Source organism: Dromiciops gliroides, chromosome 5, assembly GCF_019393635.1.
Source record: "Dromiciops gliroides isolate mDroGli1 chromosome 5, mDroGli1.pri, whole genome shotgun sequence".
Lineage (NCBI taxonomy): Eukaryota > Metazoa > Chordata > Mammalia > Microbiotheria > Microbiotheriidae > Dromiciops > Dromiciops gliroides.
In genome coordinates this window covers 148,802,677-148,817,634 of record NC_057865.1, presented here as the reverse complement: position 1 = coordinate 148,817,634, position 14,958 = coordinate 148,802,677, and positions in this window count along the sequence as shown.

Here is a 14,958-nt window from a genome sequence, read left to right as displayed (position 1 = left end):
TCCTGTAAATCCTTCACAAAGGGTCTATCCAACATAGTGGGGACCTTCCCTCCAGTTCTCCTGACTTTAACTGATACCAGTTCAGTCTGTTAACCATTCTTCACTCATTCCATCTCCCTTTCTGGTCATATATGCAAACTTCACTTGTATGGTTCTCATTTGGTAATCTATTACAGTTTACTAACACCCACTCACTATGTGTACTTCCATTGTTTCTTAGTTTATCCTCCACTTAATTTTTTTCAGAAACTGTTTTATCCCATGACTCACAGCTCAATGTCACCAAAAGAAAATTATTGTTAAAACACTATTTCTTTATTTCAGGGAGAAACTGGGTTAGTAATTACAAGCATGGCACAAATTCTTAAATATAATCCAGACTGTGGATAAAGCACCAGTCCTGGATTCAGGAGGACCTGAGTTCAAATCCAGTCTCAGACACTTGAAACTTACTACCTGTGTGACCCTGGGCAAGTCACTTTTAACCCTCATTGTCCTGCCCCCCCCAAAACAAGATAATCCAGGTCACTTTTATCCTTTTATTCAATTCTGGGCCCTGCTCATTGTCCATGATTATAGTCTGTCAAAGATAGAGTTACTGTGTAAAGTCAACAAATACAATCTCTGTTGCTAGAAAAAAAGGAATTTACAAAACTTCCAGTAAAAATTTAGAGAAATTTTTCCTAGCAATTTGTCTAAAGTAATTTAAAATAGACATTTGTCTAAAGTGATTACCTAAAACGGACCATCATTATTAAGTAATGTATATTTAGTGTCCAAGTAAGGTTTTTTTAAACTAAATCATAGTTACAATATATTTCCTGTGCCTTGCAGCATCAAACCTTCTGAAGGAAGATGATTAGACCTTTTAAAAAAAAAAAACAAATTATAAGGGGCAGCTAGGTGGCACAGCAGATAGAGTACCGGCGCTGGAGTCAGGAGGACCTGAGTTCAAATTTGGCCTCAGACACTTAACACTTACTAGCTGTGTGACCCTGGGCAAGTCACTTAACCCCAATTGCCTCACACACACAAAAAATAATTAATTAAAAACAAATTATAAGGGGCAGATAGGTGGCATAGTGGATAAAGCACAGGCCCTTGATTCAGGAGGACCTGAGTTCAAATCTCAGACACTTGACACTTACTAGCTATGTATCCCTGGGCAAGTCACTTAACCTTCATTACCATGCCCCCCCCCCAAAAAAAATTATAGTTTGTTCTAAACAAGGTTATTGGGAGGAGAAGGAACTTTAAACTTTTATAAAGTTTTAGAAAAGACAACTTTTATTAATCTGTTCCTACTAATCATGTTAAATAGGAGTAAGGAGTGGGTTTTATTGGTAGAGGGAACTCTCTGAAAAGAATTTCTTCTGCCTATGAAGGTTGGTACCTTCTCTACAATTTAACTTCACCCAAGTTACCTGGAACACTAAAAGGCTCACTGACTTATCCTAGGTCATACAACAAATACAAAGACTTTGAGATTAGTCTTCTCTATCCACTGTGTCATGTTGCTTCTCAGCCATGTTACATATTGTCTTTCATTATAATGAAAAATTATCTGGAGATTAAGTTCATGGGTTGTTGGGTTGTTTTGTTTTTGTTTCTTAGTTTTAGATGAAAAATTACATATTGCCTAATAAATTGTTCATCAGAAAATTGAAAGAGATCTGAAATGCTAGTCTACCCTATATCTGATTAAGAATCCCATTCCATCCCATCTCCTCTAACAGTCTGTCCCTCTGTCATCCTCACTCTCTTTTATCTTTAAATTCTCCCTGTGTACTGACTCTTCCCTACGCATACAGTCTAATGTCTCACTTATCCTTTAAAAAAACCACCCACATTTGATTCTTCTATTCCTGCTAACTACCATCCTTTGTGTCTTCTGCTTTTAGTGGCTAAGCTACTTGGGTAGGCCTTCCACAACAGAGTCTCACTTCCTCTCCTCTCACTCTCTTCTTACCCTTGCTAAGGCCTATCTATTTCACCCTTTCAGCGTCTCTCAAATATGTCCCCCCTTTCCTCTATATTGCCACAACCCTGGGGCATCACCTAACATCTAGACTATTGCAATAGACTTCTGGTAGATCTGCCACGAGTCTCTCCCCAATCCAGCCCATCCTACATTCAGCTGAAAACAGTGCTTTTCCTACTATAAGCTTATGACCTCATCATTCCACTGTAACTCCTCTCTCAAAAGTTACCAATGATCTCCTAATTGCTGAATCCAATGGACTTTTCTCAATCTTCATTCTTCTTGACCTCTTTGCAGCCTTTGACACTGTCTGCCCCTCTCTTCTCCTTGATACTCTCTTCTCTCTAGGTTTTTAGGTGACCCCTCTCTCTTTGTCCTTCTCCTAACTATCAGGTGGCTCCCTCTCTGTCTCATTTGCTGGATCCTCAGCCAGGTCACACCCACTAATAGGGCTTTGTCCTGGACATTTTTTCCCATTTCCCTCTGTACTATTTCATCTGGTGATCTCATCAGCTCCCATAGGTTTAATTACCATCTCTATGATGATGATTCTCACTCCCTATACTGCCTCTAAACTTCACCCCCTCCAAAACTCTCTGCTGTCCTCCTCTGTTGCCTTTCAGACATCTTGAATTAGATGTCCAATAGACATCTTAAAATCAAAATGTACAAAACTGAATTCATTGTCTTTTCCCCAAACTCTCTCCACATCCAGACTTCCTTATTACTATCAAGGGCACTATCATCTTCCCAGTACCCAAGGTTCACAACCTAGGTGTCATGCTTGACTCCTCACTGTCTCTGATCTCTTGTATCTAATCTGTTGCCAAGACCTGTCAGTTTCACCTTTTCAATATTTCTCAGATATGTCCCTTTCTTTCTTCAATACTGCTTCTGCCCATTTCATGTAAGTCTTTCCATGTTTTTTCTAAAATCAAACTGCTTGTTATTTCTTACAACACAGCAGTATTCCATTACAATCATATAGTATAACTTATTCAGCCATTTCTCAATTGATGGGCATCCCCTCCATTTCCAGTTCTTTGACAACACAAAGATAGAGGATATAATTATTTTTATTGGGCAGCTAGGTGTTACAGTGTATAGAATGCCAGGCCTGGAATCAGAAAGACTAATTTTCCTGAATTCAAATCTAGCCTCAGACACTTACTAGTTATGTGACCCTGGGAAAGTCATTTAATCCTTTTTGCTAATTTGTAAAATGACCTGGAAAAGGAAATGGCAAACTACTCCAGTATCTTTGCCAAGAAAACCCCAATTGGGATTATGAAGAGTCAGACATGACTGAAAAATGGCTGAACAACAGCAATAAATATTTTAGAATACATAGGTTCTTTTCCCTTTTCCAGGACCACCTTGGGAAACAGGCCTAATAGTGGTATTCCTGGATCAAAAAGTATATACATTGTTTTATAACTCTTTGGACATAATTTCAGATTGCTCTCCAAAATGACTGGAGAGTATATTAGTGTTTAAATTATTTTACATCTCCTCCAACATTTGTCATTTTCCCCTTCTATCATTTTAGCCAGTCTCATAGATGTGAGATAGAACATTTCTCTAATTGATAATGATTTAGATACTTTTTCATATGACTACATATAGCTTTTATTTCTTCTTCTAAAAATTACCTGTTCATGTTCTCTGACCATTTGTCAATTGGGGAATGACTCATATTCTTATAAATTTGATTAAGTTCTATATGTATTTGAAATGAGGCCTTTACCTGAGAAACTTTATTTTTTTTTTTTCGAATTTTCTGCTTTCCTTCTAATCTTGGCTACATTGGTATTATTTGTACAAAATCTTTAATGTATTAAAAATTATCCATTTTATATCCAATAATGTTCTCTATCTCTTGTTTATTCATAAATTCTTCTCATAGCCAGAAAGCTGATAGGTAATATGTTTTATGTTCTTTTAATTTACTTATATCTCCCTTTATATCTGAATCATATATTCATTTTGACCTTATTTTGGTAAATGGTATGAGATATTGGTCTATACCTAGTTTCTGCCAGACTGCTTTCCAGTTTTTCCAGTAATTTTTTTTTTTACCAAATAATGAGTTCCTATCCCAAAATCTTAGATCTTTATGTTTATCAAATACAAGGTTACCATAATCATTTGGTACTGTGTATTGTATACCTAGTGTATTCCACTGATTCTATTTTTTATCCAGTACTAGATAGTTTTGATAATTATCACCTTAAAATGGAGTTTAAGATCTGGTACTGGTAGGCTTCCTTCCTTTGCTTTTTTTCCCATTAATTCTTTTGATATTTTTGACCTTTTCTTCTAGCTCAAAAAAAATGTTTTTTGTTATTTGAAATGAAACTGAATAGATTGTTAGATAAAATTGTCATTCTTATTGTAATGGGTCAGCCTACCTATGAACAATTAGTATTCCTCCAATTAAAAAAATCTGACTTAATTTGTATGAAAACGTGTTTTTATAATTATGTTCATGTAGTTCCTGGGTTTGTCTTGGCAGGAATATTCCCAGATATTCTATATTATCTGAGGTTAATTTATTATTTTTTTGGTTTTTTTTTTTTGTGGGGCAATGAGGGTTAAGTGACTTGCCCAGGGTCATACAGCTAGTAAGTGTGAAGGGTCAGAGGATGGATTTGAACTCAAGTCCTCCTCAATCCAGGGATGGTGCTTTATCCACTGTGCCACCTAGCTGCCCCCTATCTGAGGTTATTTTAAGTGAAATACCACTTGCAATCTCTTTTTGCAGGGCTTTGTTGGTGACATATAGAAATATCTCTGCTTTCTAGGTCAATTGTTTTTCAAATGAAACAGTTCATATTCTCTATTTTTTTCATTTTTTCTCATTTTTATTATTTCTTGATGTCTTGTGAACTCTTTCCCTTGCCCAATTCTAATTTTTAAGAAGTTTTTTCTTCAGTAAGTTTTTTGGGCCTCTTTTTCCAATTGGTTGACTTTATTTTCATAATTTTCTTGATTTTCTTGCATTACTCATTTCTTTCTCCAATTTTTCCTCTATGTCTCTTATTTGATTTTTAAAGTCTTTTTTAAGCTCTTCCAATAACTTTTTCTGGAACTGTGACTATTTTATATTTTTCTTTGAAGCTTCACAAGTAGCTGTTTTTACTTCATTGTCCTCTTCTGAGTTTGAACCCTGATCTTCTCTACCACCATAGTAACTATCTATGGTCAGGTTCTTTCTCTACTTTTTTACTCATTTTTTAAGAGTCTATTTCTTCACTGTGAATTTTATGTTAGGATCAGGCTCTGTTCCTGGGGTGTGGGGCATAATGTCTCAGGCTTCAGTTTTTTCATGCTTTTGTTTCCAGAGCTCTAACTGGAGGTCTTTGATGTTTGGGGCTCTTTCAGTGTACTACAATGAAAGCCCTGGTGTGGCCACTGCTCCTCTGGTTCTCACCTACATATATGAGTGACCTCAAGAAGTACTCTTCATTCCTGAGCAAGGACCAGTGCCCCCACCACTGCCACTGCAAATGTTCTCACTCCCTGAAGTCCTCAAACAATGCATCACCAGCCTCCTGCAGCCACAAATGGCATTTTGCCCCTCTGTCCTGAAACCAGGGACTCTGCTCTCCTATGAGTGACCACAACCAGCAGGACCCCTCCCCTCTGTGACCACACCCACCTCATGTATTCTCTTCTCCCTTCTCACTGGCATAGCCTGGGACTGTCCGGCCAATGTGCATGGACCCCACACCCAGCACCAGCACAGGACATCTCTCCCTGCACCCCAGTCTTACCTTGATTTACCACCTGATCCCCACAACAAAGCTGCTGAGACACAGCTACCCTTAGGACTTGCTGTTTGTTGATTCTGTGGTTTGCACTTTGCTCAGGCCATACACTACCTGGTAGGTCAGGTCTTTCCATACATCCTCCCCAGTTGTCTTAGTCTGGATGACTGCTTTAGTCTGACTTTTAATTATTCCTGCTGCTCTAAAATTCACTTTGAGGCATTATTTTAAGATATTGGGGGAGGAGATTTTGGGAGAGTTAGGTAATTTCTTGCCTTATTCTGCCATCTTCCCACAATTCACTCCCCAAGTATTTATTTATTTATGTGCCAGGCACTGTGAGGGATGGGACAATGGAGGAGCAAAGGTACTGGAGTGAGCCTGGTGGTACTTTCTAGAGTCAGAAACACAGCCAAGAGAGGAATGAAGAATGGCTGGTCTTGGCCCATCCCCTAAAATGAATCTCTTCTCCCCCAAGGAACTCTGGCCCCAATGAGAGAAAGGGGAATCCCCCCCAGGGCTGGCAAAAGTTCCAGGGCAGACAAGTAATGGTGACAAAGGCCAGAGAGGCAGAAGCACAACTGGGAAAGGAAGGTTGGGAGGAGGGAGGTATTCAGTGTAAATTGCTCATGAGACAGGCTTTTACTTCCTCCACACAAAAGAATTGCTTAGCACTCACAAGCCCCCATTGACAGAAAAGCATAAGATGGAATTCAGTCATTTATAAGTACTGTTATGCTTCCCCAGAAGGGTGAGACTGAAACGTCAGAACATGAAGCAGTTTGTGGGATTATTGAATAGGCATTTTACATTTCATTTTAGCACTACCTTGTCCAAACAATTCCCTTCAGGTCTGTGTCTTCTGGCAAAAGCCAGGGCAGGGGATGAGATACCTTCCTATCAATAGTATCCTCTCCAGTGCAACAATTCCCCATATTTCCAGTCAGCTTAGACTAAAGGACTAAGCGTCTCCAATCTTCCAAACTGGCAAAGTTGCCTCCAAGGTCAGATGCTGTTGGGTCACATGTACTCAGAAAAGGAGCCACTGAACAGAAAAGGCAAATGGAGGCCTCAAGACCTAGCTTTGGCTCCCTTAGCCAAGTAACTGCTCTCATTGCCACTGGGGGGCAATTGTAATGTATCCCTGTTGGGAAGGTCAACTCCTTCCCCATACCCAATAAGGAGTAGAGGCCATTACAAAAGGTAATTTTGATTATATGACATTAAAAAGGTTCTGCATAAACAAAATTAATTCATCTAGGATAAGAAAGGAAGTAATCAAATGGGAAAAAATTGTTTTAAATTTCTCAGATAAAGGCTTAGTATCTAAGGTATATAGATAGACAACAGAAATATATAAAATTCATTCAACAATAGACAAGTGGATATAAATAAATATTTTTCAAAACAATTTTAAACTCATCAACTATATGAAAGAATATTCCAAATCACTAATAAAAAGAGAAATGCAGGGGCAGCTAGATGGTTCAGTGGATAAAGCAGTGGCCCTGGATTCAGGAGGACCTGAGTTCAAATCTGCCTGAGACACTTGACACTTACTAGCTGTGTGACCCTGGGCAAGTCACTTAAGCCTCATTGCCCTCAAAAAAAAAAAAAAAGAATGGGAAAAAAATAAGAAATGCAAAGCAAAACAATCTTGAAATCTTACCTCACATCCAGACATTTGGTAAAGATGAGAAAAGAAGGAAATTGTCTTTCCCAAACCTCTCCAACACTGACAAACTAATGAATTGTTGGTGGAGCTGTGAATTAATACAACCATTCTGGAAAGCAATTTGGAATTGTATAAAGTAGGTAAAATATCTAAAAATACAGAGAATTTACTTCTAGGAATATACTCTGAGAAGGTCTTTGATAAAAGGAAAAGTCACATAAACACCAAAATATTTATAACAGCACTTTTTGTTATAGCAAAAAATTGGAAACAGATAGCTATCAATTGGAGGTCTAAACAAATTGAGATATACAAATATAATCGAATATTGCTGTGCTGTACAAAATAGCAAATATGAATACATAAGCAAAGCATTGAAAGACTTACATAACCTGATGCAAGATGAAGGCATCAAAGTCAAGAAAGCAACATACATATTGACTACAACAACATAATTAGAAAGAACAACCACCATAAAACAATTAAAAAATGAATATTGTAAAATTACAAAGATCAAACTTGGTCCCCCACTCCTTTACAGAGGCAGAAGGCTAAGGGGAGATTTCCATGGGTGTGGCTCATTGCACTGCATAAAATGTCCAATTTTTTCTAAAGTATATTGCTCAGTTTTGCTGAATTTTCTCCTTTCAACTATTTGTTTTTTCTTTTCGTTTCCTTTTTTCCAACTGTTTTTTTTTCTTTCTTATTGTCACAATATCCTTGCTATATTTGGGCTGACTAGACTTCCTTTTGTTAACTGTTCAATAACTTACAAAAACATCATTTCATCCTAACATCAAAACTAAATTAACAGGGTATCGGTGTCAGGCCAGACATAAGGGATGGCTCTTTGAGAAGGAGAGAAAGGAAGATAGGGCGAGAAGAGGAATTTCAGCAATGTAAAAATAAAAGATGTTAATAAAATTTATTTTCAAAAGATCATGATTTTACCAAATTACTTCTTCTGAATATTCAATATATGCAAAACTTACTTTCTTGATAGAAAATAAACTGAGGATCTTTTCATGAAATTCATGAAAATTCATGAAAATGCTTTGATTATACTTGGTAACATATTACTTCATAATTTTTTTTTTTTAGTGAGGCAATTGGGGTTAAGTGACTTGCCCAGGGTCACACAGCTAGTAGGTATTAAGTGTCTGAAGCAGGATTTGAACTCAGGTACTCCAGAATCCAGGGCCGGTGCTCTATCCACTGCGCCACCTAGCTGCCCCATACTTCATAAATTAACCTGGAAAGTAACCTACTCTTAGGAAATAAGCTTTCTTTTTGGCTATAACACAATAAAGTCAGCCAGGATAGAAAATTAATATTTATTTCATTGGTAATTGTATAAATTACTGGGCTTCCAGATAGATTAATTTAGAGAGGCAACCTCTACTTTGGTAGGAGAAGAGATTCTTCCTATATGGCTTCTGAGAAACCATTAGTCATGTTATTAACCTCAAGAAGAGAGGGTCTCAAGTAGAATTATATATAGTTGCAGGTAGATCTAGGGAGCTATAACAGGGACTTCTCTTCCTTCCCCCACTATCCACGTCACTTGTAATTAGAACAGGCAAATCTAGTTCAAGAAGAAGCTCTTGTGGAGTGCCCAAAGTTAAAGGACCCAAGATGTCATTGGTAACTCACCCTATCTCATGCCAACCTAAATTTCAAAAGAGAGAGTAGAATGGGCATCAGGAGAATTGGGTTCTTCTTGTCTCAGCTCTGGCATTGGGTGAGTAAGATCATAGATAAGACCCCTCAATTCTTTGGGCTTTCGTTTCCTCATTTGTAAAATCTCTAAGATCTTAACTATAACATTTGGTGATTTCAAGGCTATTGGGAATTCAGATCTTCAGAAAAGTGGTCACTGAGTAGTCATATTTACATTATATACATCTTTTGCAGTATTACACTTCACATTTTCTTCTGCAAATGAATACAATTTTTAATCCATTCAAAATTAAGGTTGTTTCAATAGAATGATGGCACAGTTGATAGAGCACCTGGCCTGGAGTCAGGAAGACTCTTCTTCTGTGATGTTTAAAAATCTATATTGTGTGATCACCTTAAATTAGAAGATTCAGCACCAGTCCTTGGGCATTAAACATTTATTAAAGCATACAGATATTCACAAGGAGTTCAGAAAGTTAAGAAAAAGGCCTATGTAGCCTAGAGTTCCAGCCCAGTTGGGTTCTTCCTCAAGTCCTCCTCCACAAGCCTGCTTTAATCAGGAACTCTCCAGCAAGCTGATTGTGGAAGCTTTTTATAGGTCTGGAACAGAGGTGGTCCTTACACACTGCTTCAAGCTGATTGGTTGGCATCATCCAAATCCATTGGTTTTGAAGGTGTTCTCAAGTTGAATTCACAGTCTAGCTTCTGAGAACAATACCTTCTTAAGGGCTAGTCAGGTGTGATTACAATCTAGGTAACTTGAAGTAGGCTAATCAGCAGTCAATCACTCTCACTTGATTCAATCAGTCTAGATTAATCTCCAGGTGGGTCTTTGAGTATCTGCTAAATCCCATTATTTCATCACACTTCCTGAGTTCAAATGTGGCCTCAGCTGTGTGACCCTGGACAAGTCACAACTCTGCCTCAATTTACTCATCTATAAAATGAGCTGGAGAAGCAAATGGAAAACCATTCCAGTATCTTTGCCAAGAAAACTACAAATAGGGTCACAAAGAGTAAGACAACTGAACAACAGCAGCAACACTAGAACAATGAAAATAACTAATTATTGCGCACCATTTTAGAAAGGAGGGAGGGGAGGGAGGAAGAAAAATGTGGAACTCAAAATTGTTGAAAATTGTCTTTGTACGTAATTGGAAAAAATAAAATACTATTTAGGGAAACAACTAATTATCCAAATGCTCCTATTATAAGTGAGAGGCAATATGGTACAGTGGGAAGGACCTTAATGAGGAGTTACAGGACCTGAATTCAAATCCTGTTCTTCCATTTACCACTTATCATCTTGGACAGGTTATTTAACCTGTGCAGTACAGTGGAAAGAGAACTTAGAGATCTAAAATCAGAGAACCTTGGCCCAAATCTTGAACCTGCCACCTATCTCATGAGTGAATCTGAGCTAATTATGTCACCTTTTTGAGGGAATTGGACAAGATAACTTCTAAGGTCCCTACTATCTCTAAACCTGTGATTCTATGAATAGGCCTAATCTATAGCCAGAAAGAGAAAAGACCTTTAAGTAAAGTGATTCCCTCTTCAATATCTATTTGAGATCTTTTGAAGATCTATAAGCTTTTCCTGCTTGGTAGCCAATAAAGGAACTGCTTTATTGGTGTCCATTAGCACTGGTCAAAAACAGGTAGGGTAGCCATGTTCCATGGCCAATCTAATGCATAAAAGATAGGTTTGGGGGAGAGCCAGTTCATGTTGCTGATCTGGGAGATTCTGTGACGTAGTAGTTAGATTACTGGCTAGTTCACTGGACTTGGTTTCCAGAAGACTGGCGTTTCCACTTCAGATACTTTATAGGTCTGTGACACTGGGAAACTCATGTAATTTTTCTGAATCTCAGTCTCCTCAACCATAAAATGGTAATAATGATAGCATCTAAATCACACAGTTACTCTGAGGATCAAATAAATATATTTGAAAAAATGTATGTAAGAGATGCATTGTACATGTAAATGTATATAAAATGGTATATGTCAATGACTTTGGAAACATTAAAACAACACAAATTATTATTATTATCTTTGTTATATATTACTAGGTCTTGAAAAACATATTGGCTTATACAATGTTATCATTGCATGGGACAAATAGATCATTTGGAACAACTTATTTATAAAAACCAAGATACTAATAAATTAAGTGACTTGCCCAGGATCTCATGCCTATTTACTAGCAGGTCATTTAACTAATTAGCATTGGTGGGTATAGTTGGAGGCCTAGAAGTAAACATGTCTTAAATATTTCCTTCTGCTTTGCTGGCCACTAAATTGGTAAAATTGCTCCAAACATCAGCTCATTCTTGCTCATAAAACTACTTGATTCCTGTATCTGTATTTTCCTATGGTGGTAGTAATGTAGACAAGGAAGTGGATTTTTAATATATGGTACTATTACCTGAATCTGACAGCAGATGAGTGATTGTACTGGTATTATTACCTTATCGTTGTTGAAAATATTTATTGAGCTCATAATTGCCAATAATAGTGTTCAGAGTTCTGGCAGGATTTCTGGCATGCAACAGAATCATAAGCCAACCTTTCTTCGCTGTGTTAGTTGGGGAAAGCTTCTGGATGAGATGAAAAATAAGAAAATAAAGCTGTCAGTGCACAAATGAATTTCAGGAAATAGAACTTTAAACAATAGACAAATGGCAAAGAATTTTAAGAACTTCAAAGTTTAACATTATTCTCCTTTGGAAAATTCTATATAGGGTCTTTTATAAGGATGAACAGTAGCCATATTTGAAATGGCACTAATATAGTAATAAAGTCAATATGAGATTTTCAAATTTGGGGAAGAGAAAAGGTTAGCTATTCTAGTCCTGCTACCTGGTTGCTTGGAAGGTAAGGGTGAGAGATTAGCTTGGAAAATCATTACCAGGACCATTCTTTTTTTTTTTAATCTTTATTGTAGTTCATTTAGGCTTATTTAAAAAAGAAAAAGAAAAAACTGATCAAAAACTGATATACTCAAACCTTGTGGGAGGGATTAGGCATGTATGCTTAATACAAAGTTTGCCTATTTTGAATAGTTATTATTTATAATAGCTATAATTAGCTAACTAAAATAATTATTATTTTAATAATAATAATTAACATTTATATAGTACTGTATGTCAGTCACTATACTAAGTGCTTTACAATTATCTCATTTGATCCTCACAACAACAACCCTGGGAGGTAGGTGCTGTTATTTTTCCAATTTTACAGATGAGGAAACTGAGGCAAAGAGAAGTTAAGTGATTTGTCCAAGGTCACATAGCTAGTAAGTGTCTGAGAGCAGATTTGAACTCAGTCTTTCTTACTTCAGGCCTAGCACTCCACCTAGCTGCCTAATTGCCTATTGAGAACACCAGCATCCTTCTAGTCACCTAGGTTTTGCAAATTCAGAGTCATCCCTTACTCCAAATATCCAACCAATTGCTAAATCTCGTAGAGCCTACCTTCACAGCACCTCTTGTATCCATTCTCTTCTCTCCACTCACATAGTCATCTTTTGAATTTAAACCATCATCTCTCACCTAGATTGTTACAGTAGCCTCCTAAGTGGTCAACCTGCATCCAGGTCCTTCTCCAAACCATCTTCCACAGATCTGCCAAAATAATATTCCCCAAACAGGTGTCTCTTTATGTTACCCCTCTGAAGAATCACAGAGTTTCAGAGTTAGAAGAGACCTCAGTAGCCATCTAGTCTCATATATAGCCCCTAAAGAATCCTCACTACAAGATTGCCAATAAGTGGCCATCCAGTCTTCACTTGATGACCTCCAAAGAGGAGCCCACTACTTCTGAAAGTAGATCATTTCACTTATGGATGGCTCTGACAGGTACAAAGTCTTCCCTAAGATCCAGCCTAAATCTCCCTTTTTACAGTTTCTTCCCACTTTCCCTGGTTCTGCCCTCTGGTGCCAAACAAGTGAAGTCTAATCCCTTTTCCATATGATAACTTCATACTTGAAGGACTTGAAGAAAATTGTCATGTTCCCCTGGAACTCTCTCTTTTCCAGGCTAAACACACCACTTCCTTCAACCCAGCCTCTTACATCTGAGACTGAAATCCCTACACCTTTCTGGTTCCTTCCATTTGACACTTTCTGGCTTCAGTGACATTTTTGAAATATGGTACCCAGAACTGAACACAGTATGCAACATGAGGAAGTACCAAGGAAGAGTATAGCGGGACTATTATTTCCGTATTCCTGGAAGCTATGCTTCTCCTAATACTACCTAGGACCTTAATAGCTCTTTAACTGTCAGTCCATTTTTCAGTTGTGTCTAAATTTTTTAACCCCCCATTTGGGGTTTTCCTTGGCAGAGATACTAGAGTGGTTTGCCATTTCCTTCTCTTAGCTCATTTACAGATGATGAAACTGAGGTAAACAGCATTAAGTGGCTTGCCAGGGTCACCACAGCTAGTAAGTGTCTGAGGCCAGATGTGAATTCAGAAAGATGATCTTCTTGAGTCTTCTTGACTCCAGGTCCAGCACTCTATCCACTGGGCTTCATCCCCTCAGAACTTTTGTTTATGAGCCCAGATGATGTGTTTACTTTTACTAATCAGCAAGAAGGGACAATTAGTGCAAAGCAAAGATAATTAAAGAACTGGAAGAAAAATAACGACAGAATATTTCCTCCTGAGGCACAGTCTCCCACGTTTACAAATATTTTCAGTGAGAAGAGTGTGGCACACCTCAGAACACTCATTGGAGGAGAACACATGTGGAAAGACTTCAAAATAGAAACCTACACATGATCTAAACACACAAGGAGAGGGCCAACTCACCCTTCTGATACTTCAAGGCCACCAGAATCTTCTGGTAATGTCATCGTCCTGTCCAGGCAAGTCAATAAGTATTAAGTGCCTACTATGTGCCAAGTGCTGTGTGAAGCACTGAAGAAACAAAGAATACCAAAAAAATAATCCTTGCCCTCAAGGAGCTCATAGTTAATGCTTCTAGGCTAGTTCTCACTGCTCTTTTATGGGTAGAGGGGTCAGACACAAGGCCTCAGTATGGCCTGCAACTCTCCCAGGTGTGACTAAACCACATTTAAATGAAATTTGGAAATATTTAATAAAATAAAAAAGCCAATAGAACATAGATAATGTTAACCTGTTTTTTTTCTTAGTCAATATGCAGCCAGCAGGAATGCTTATGTATGCCATACATAAGCATTTGTGCTGGCTGAATTTCAACCACTGTTTTATAGTTAATGTGCCCAGCATGTGAAGGGTGTGGTATGTAATTTTTATAGGGTATTGTCCTCTTCTGGTTTGATGATGTTCATCTGCCTTATGGTTGCCAGTTTTCCTTACCAAGTGTGACTCCACTGGAGTCTTCAGGTAACTCCCCCCGGCCTGTTTTTTCAGGAGAGGAATGGACTTTGTCATCTCTTTTTTTTAGTTCAAAATCAGAGGATTAAGCTTCAGCTCTTTCAGAAAAGCCAGCATTCAAATATCCAGTATTAGACTTGAAGGGGAAAAGCAACTTAGTTGTATTCCTCCCCCATAAGGAGAATCTGTTTGTTCTCAGAACTGTGGCACTGATATGCTTTTCCACTCCAAAGTCAGCTCTTTGAAACACAGAACAGCTAGTCAGCTAAGAAGAACCCATAGACATTGTCTATTCTTTTTTTTAATCTCCATTTCCTGCTTAACAAGGTCAAGCTATCTGTCCTTACATGACTTTGAACAAGAAACTCCTAACATTCTCTCAATTTGTGTTGACAGCATCAATTCAGTAATAATTTTAGGGATTCCTTTTCAACAAACTGCTAAGGGCTCTCTGGGTTTGAGACCCCCTTCTTTTCTCAATACCGATT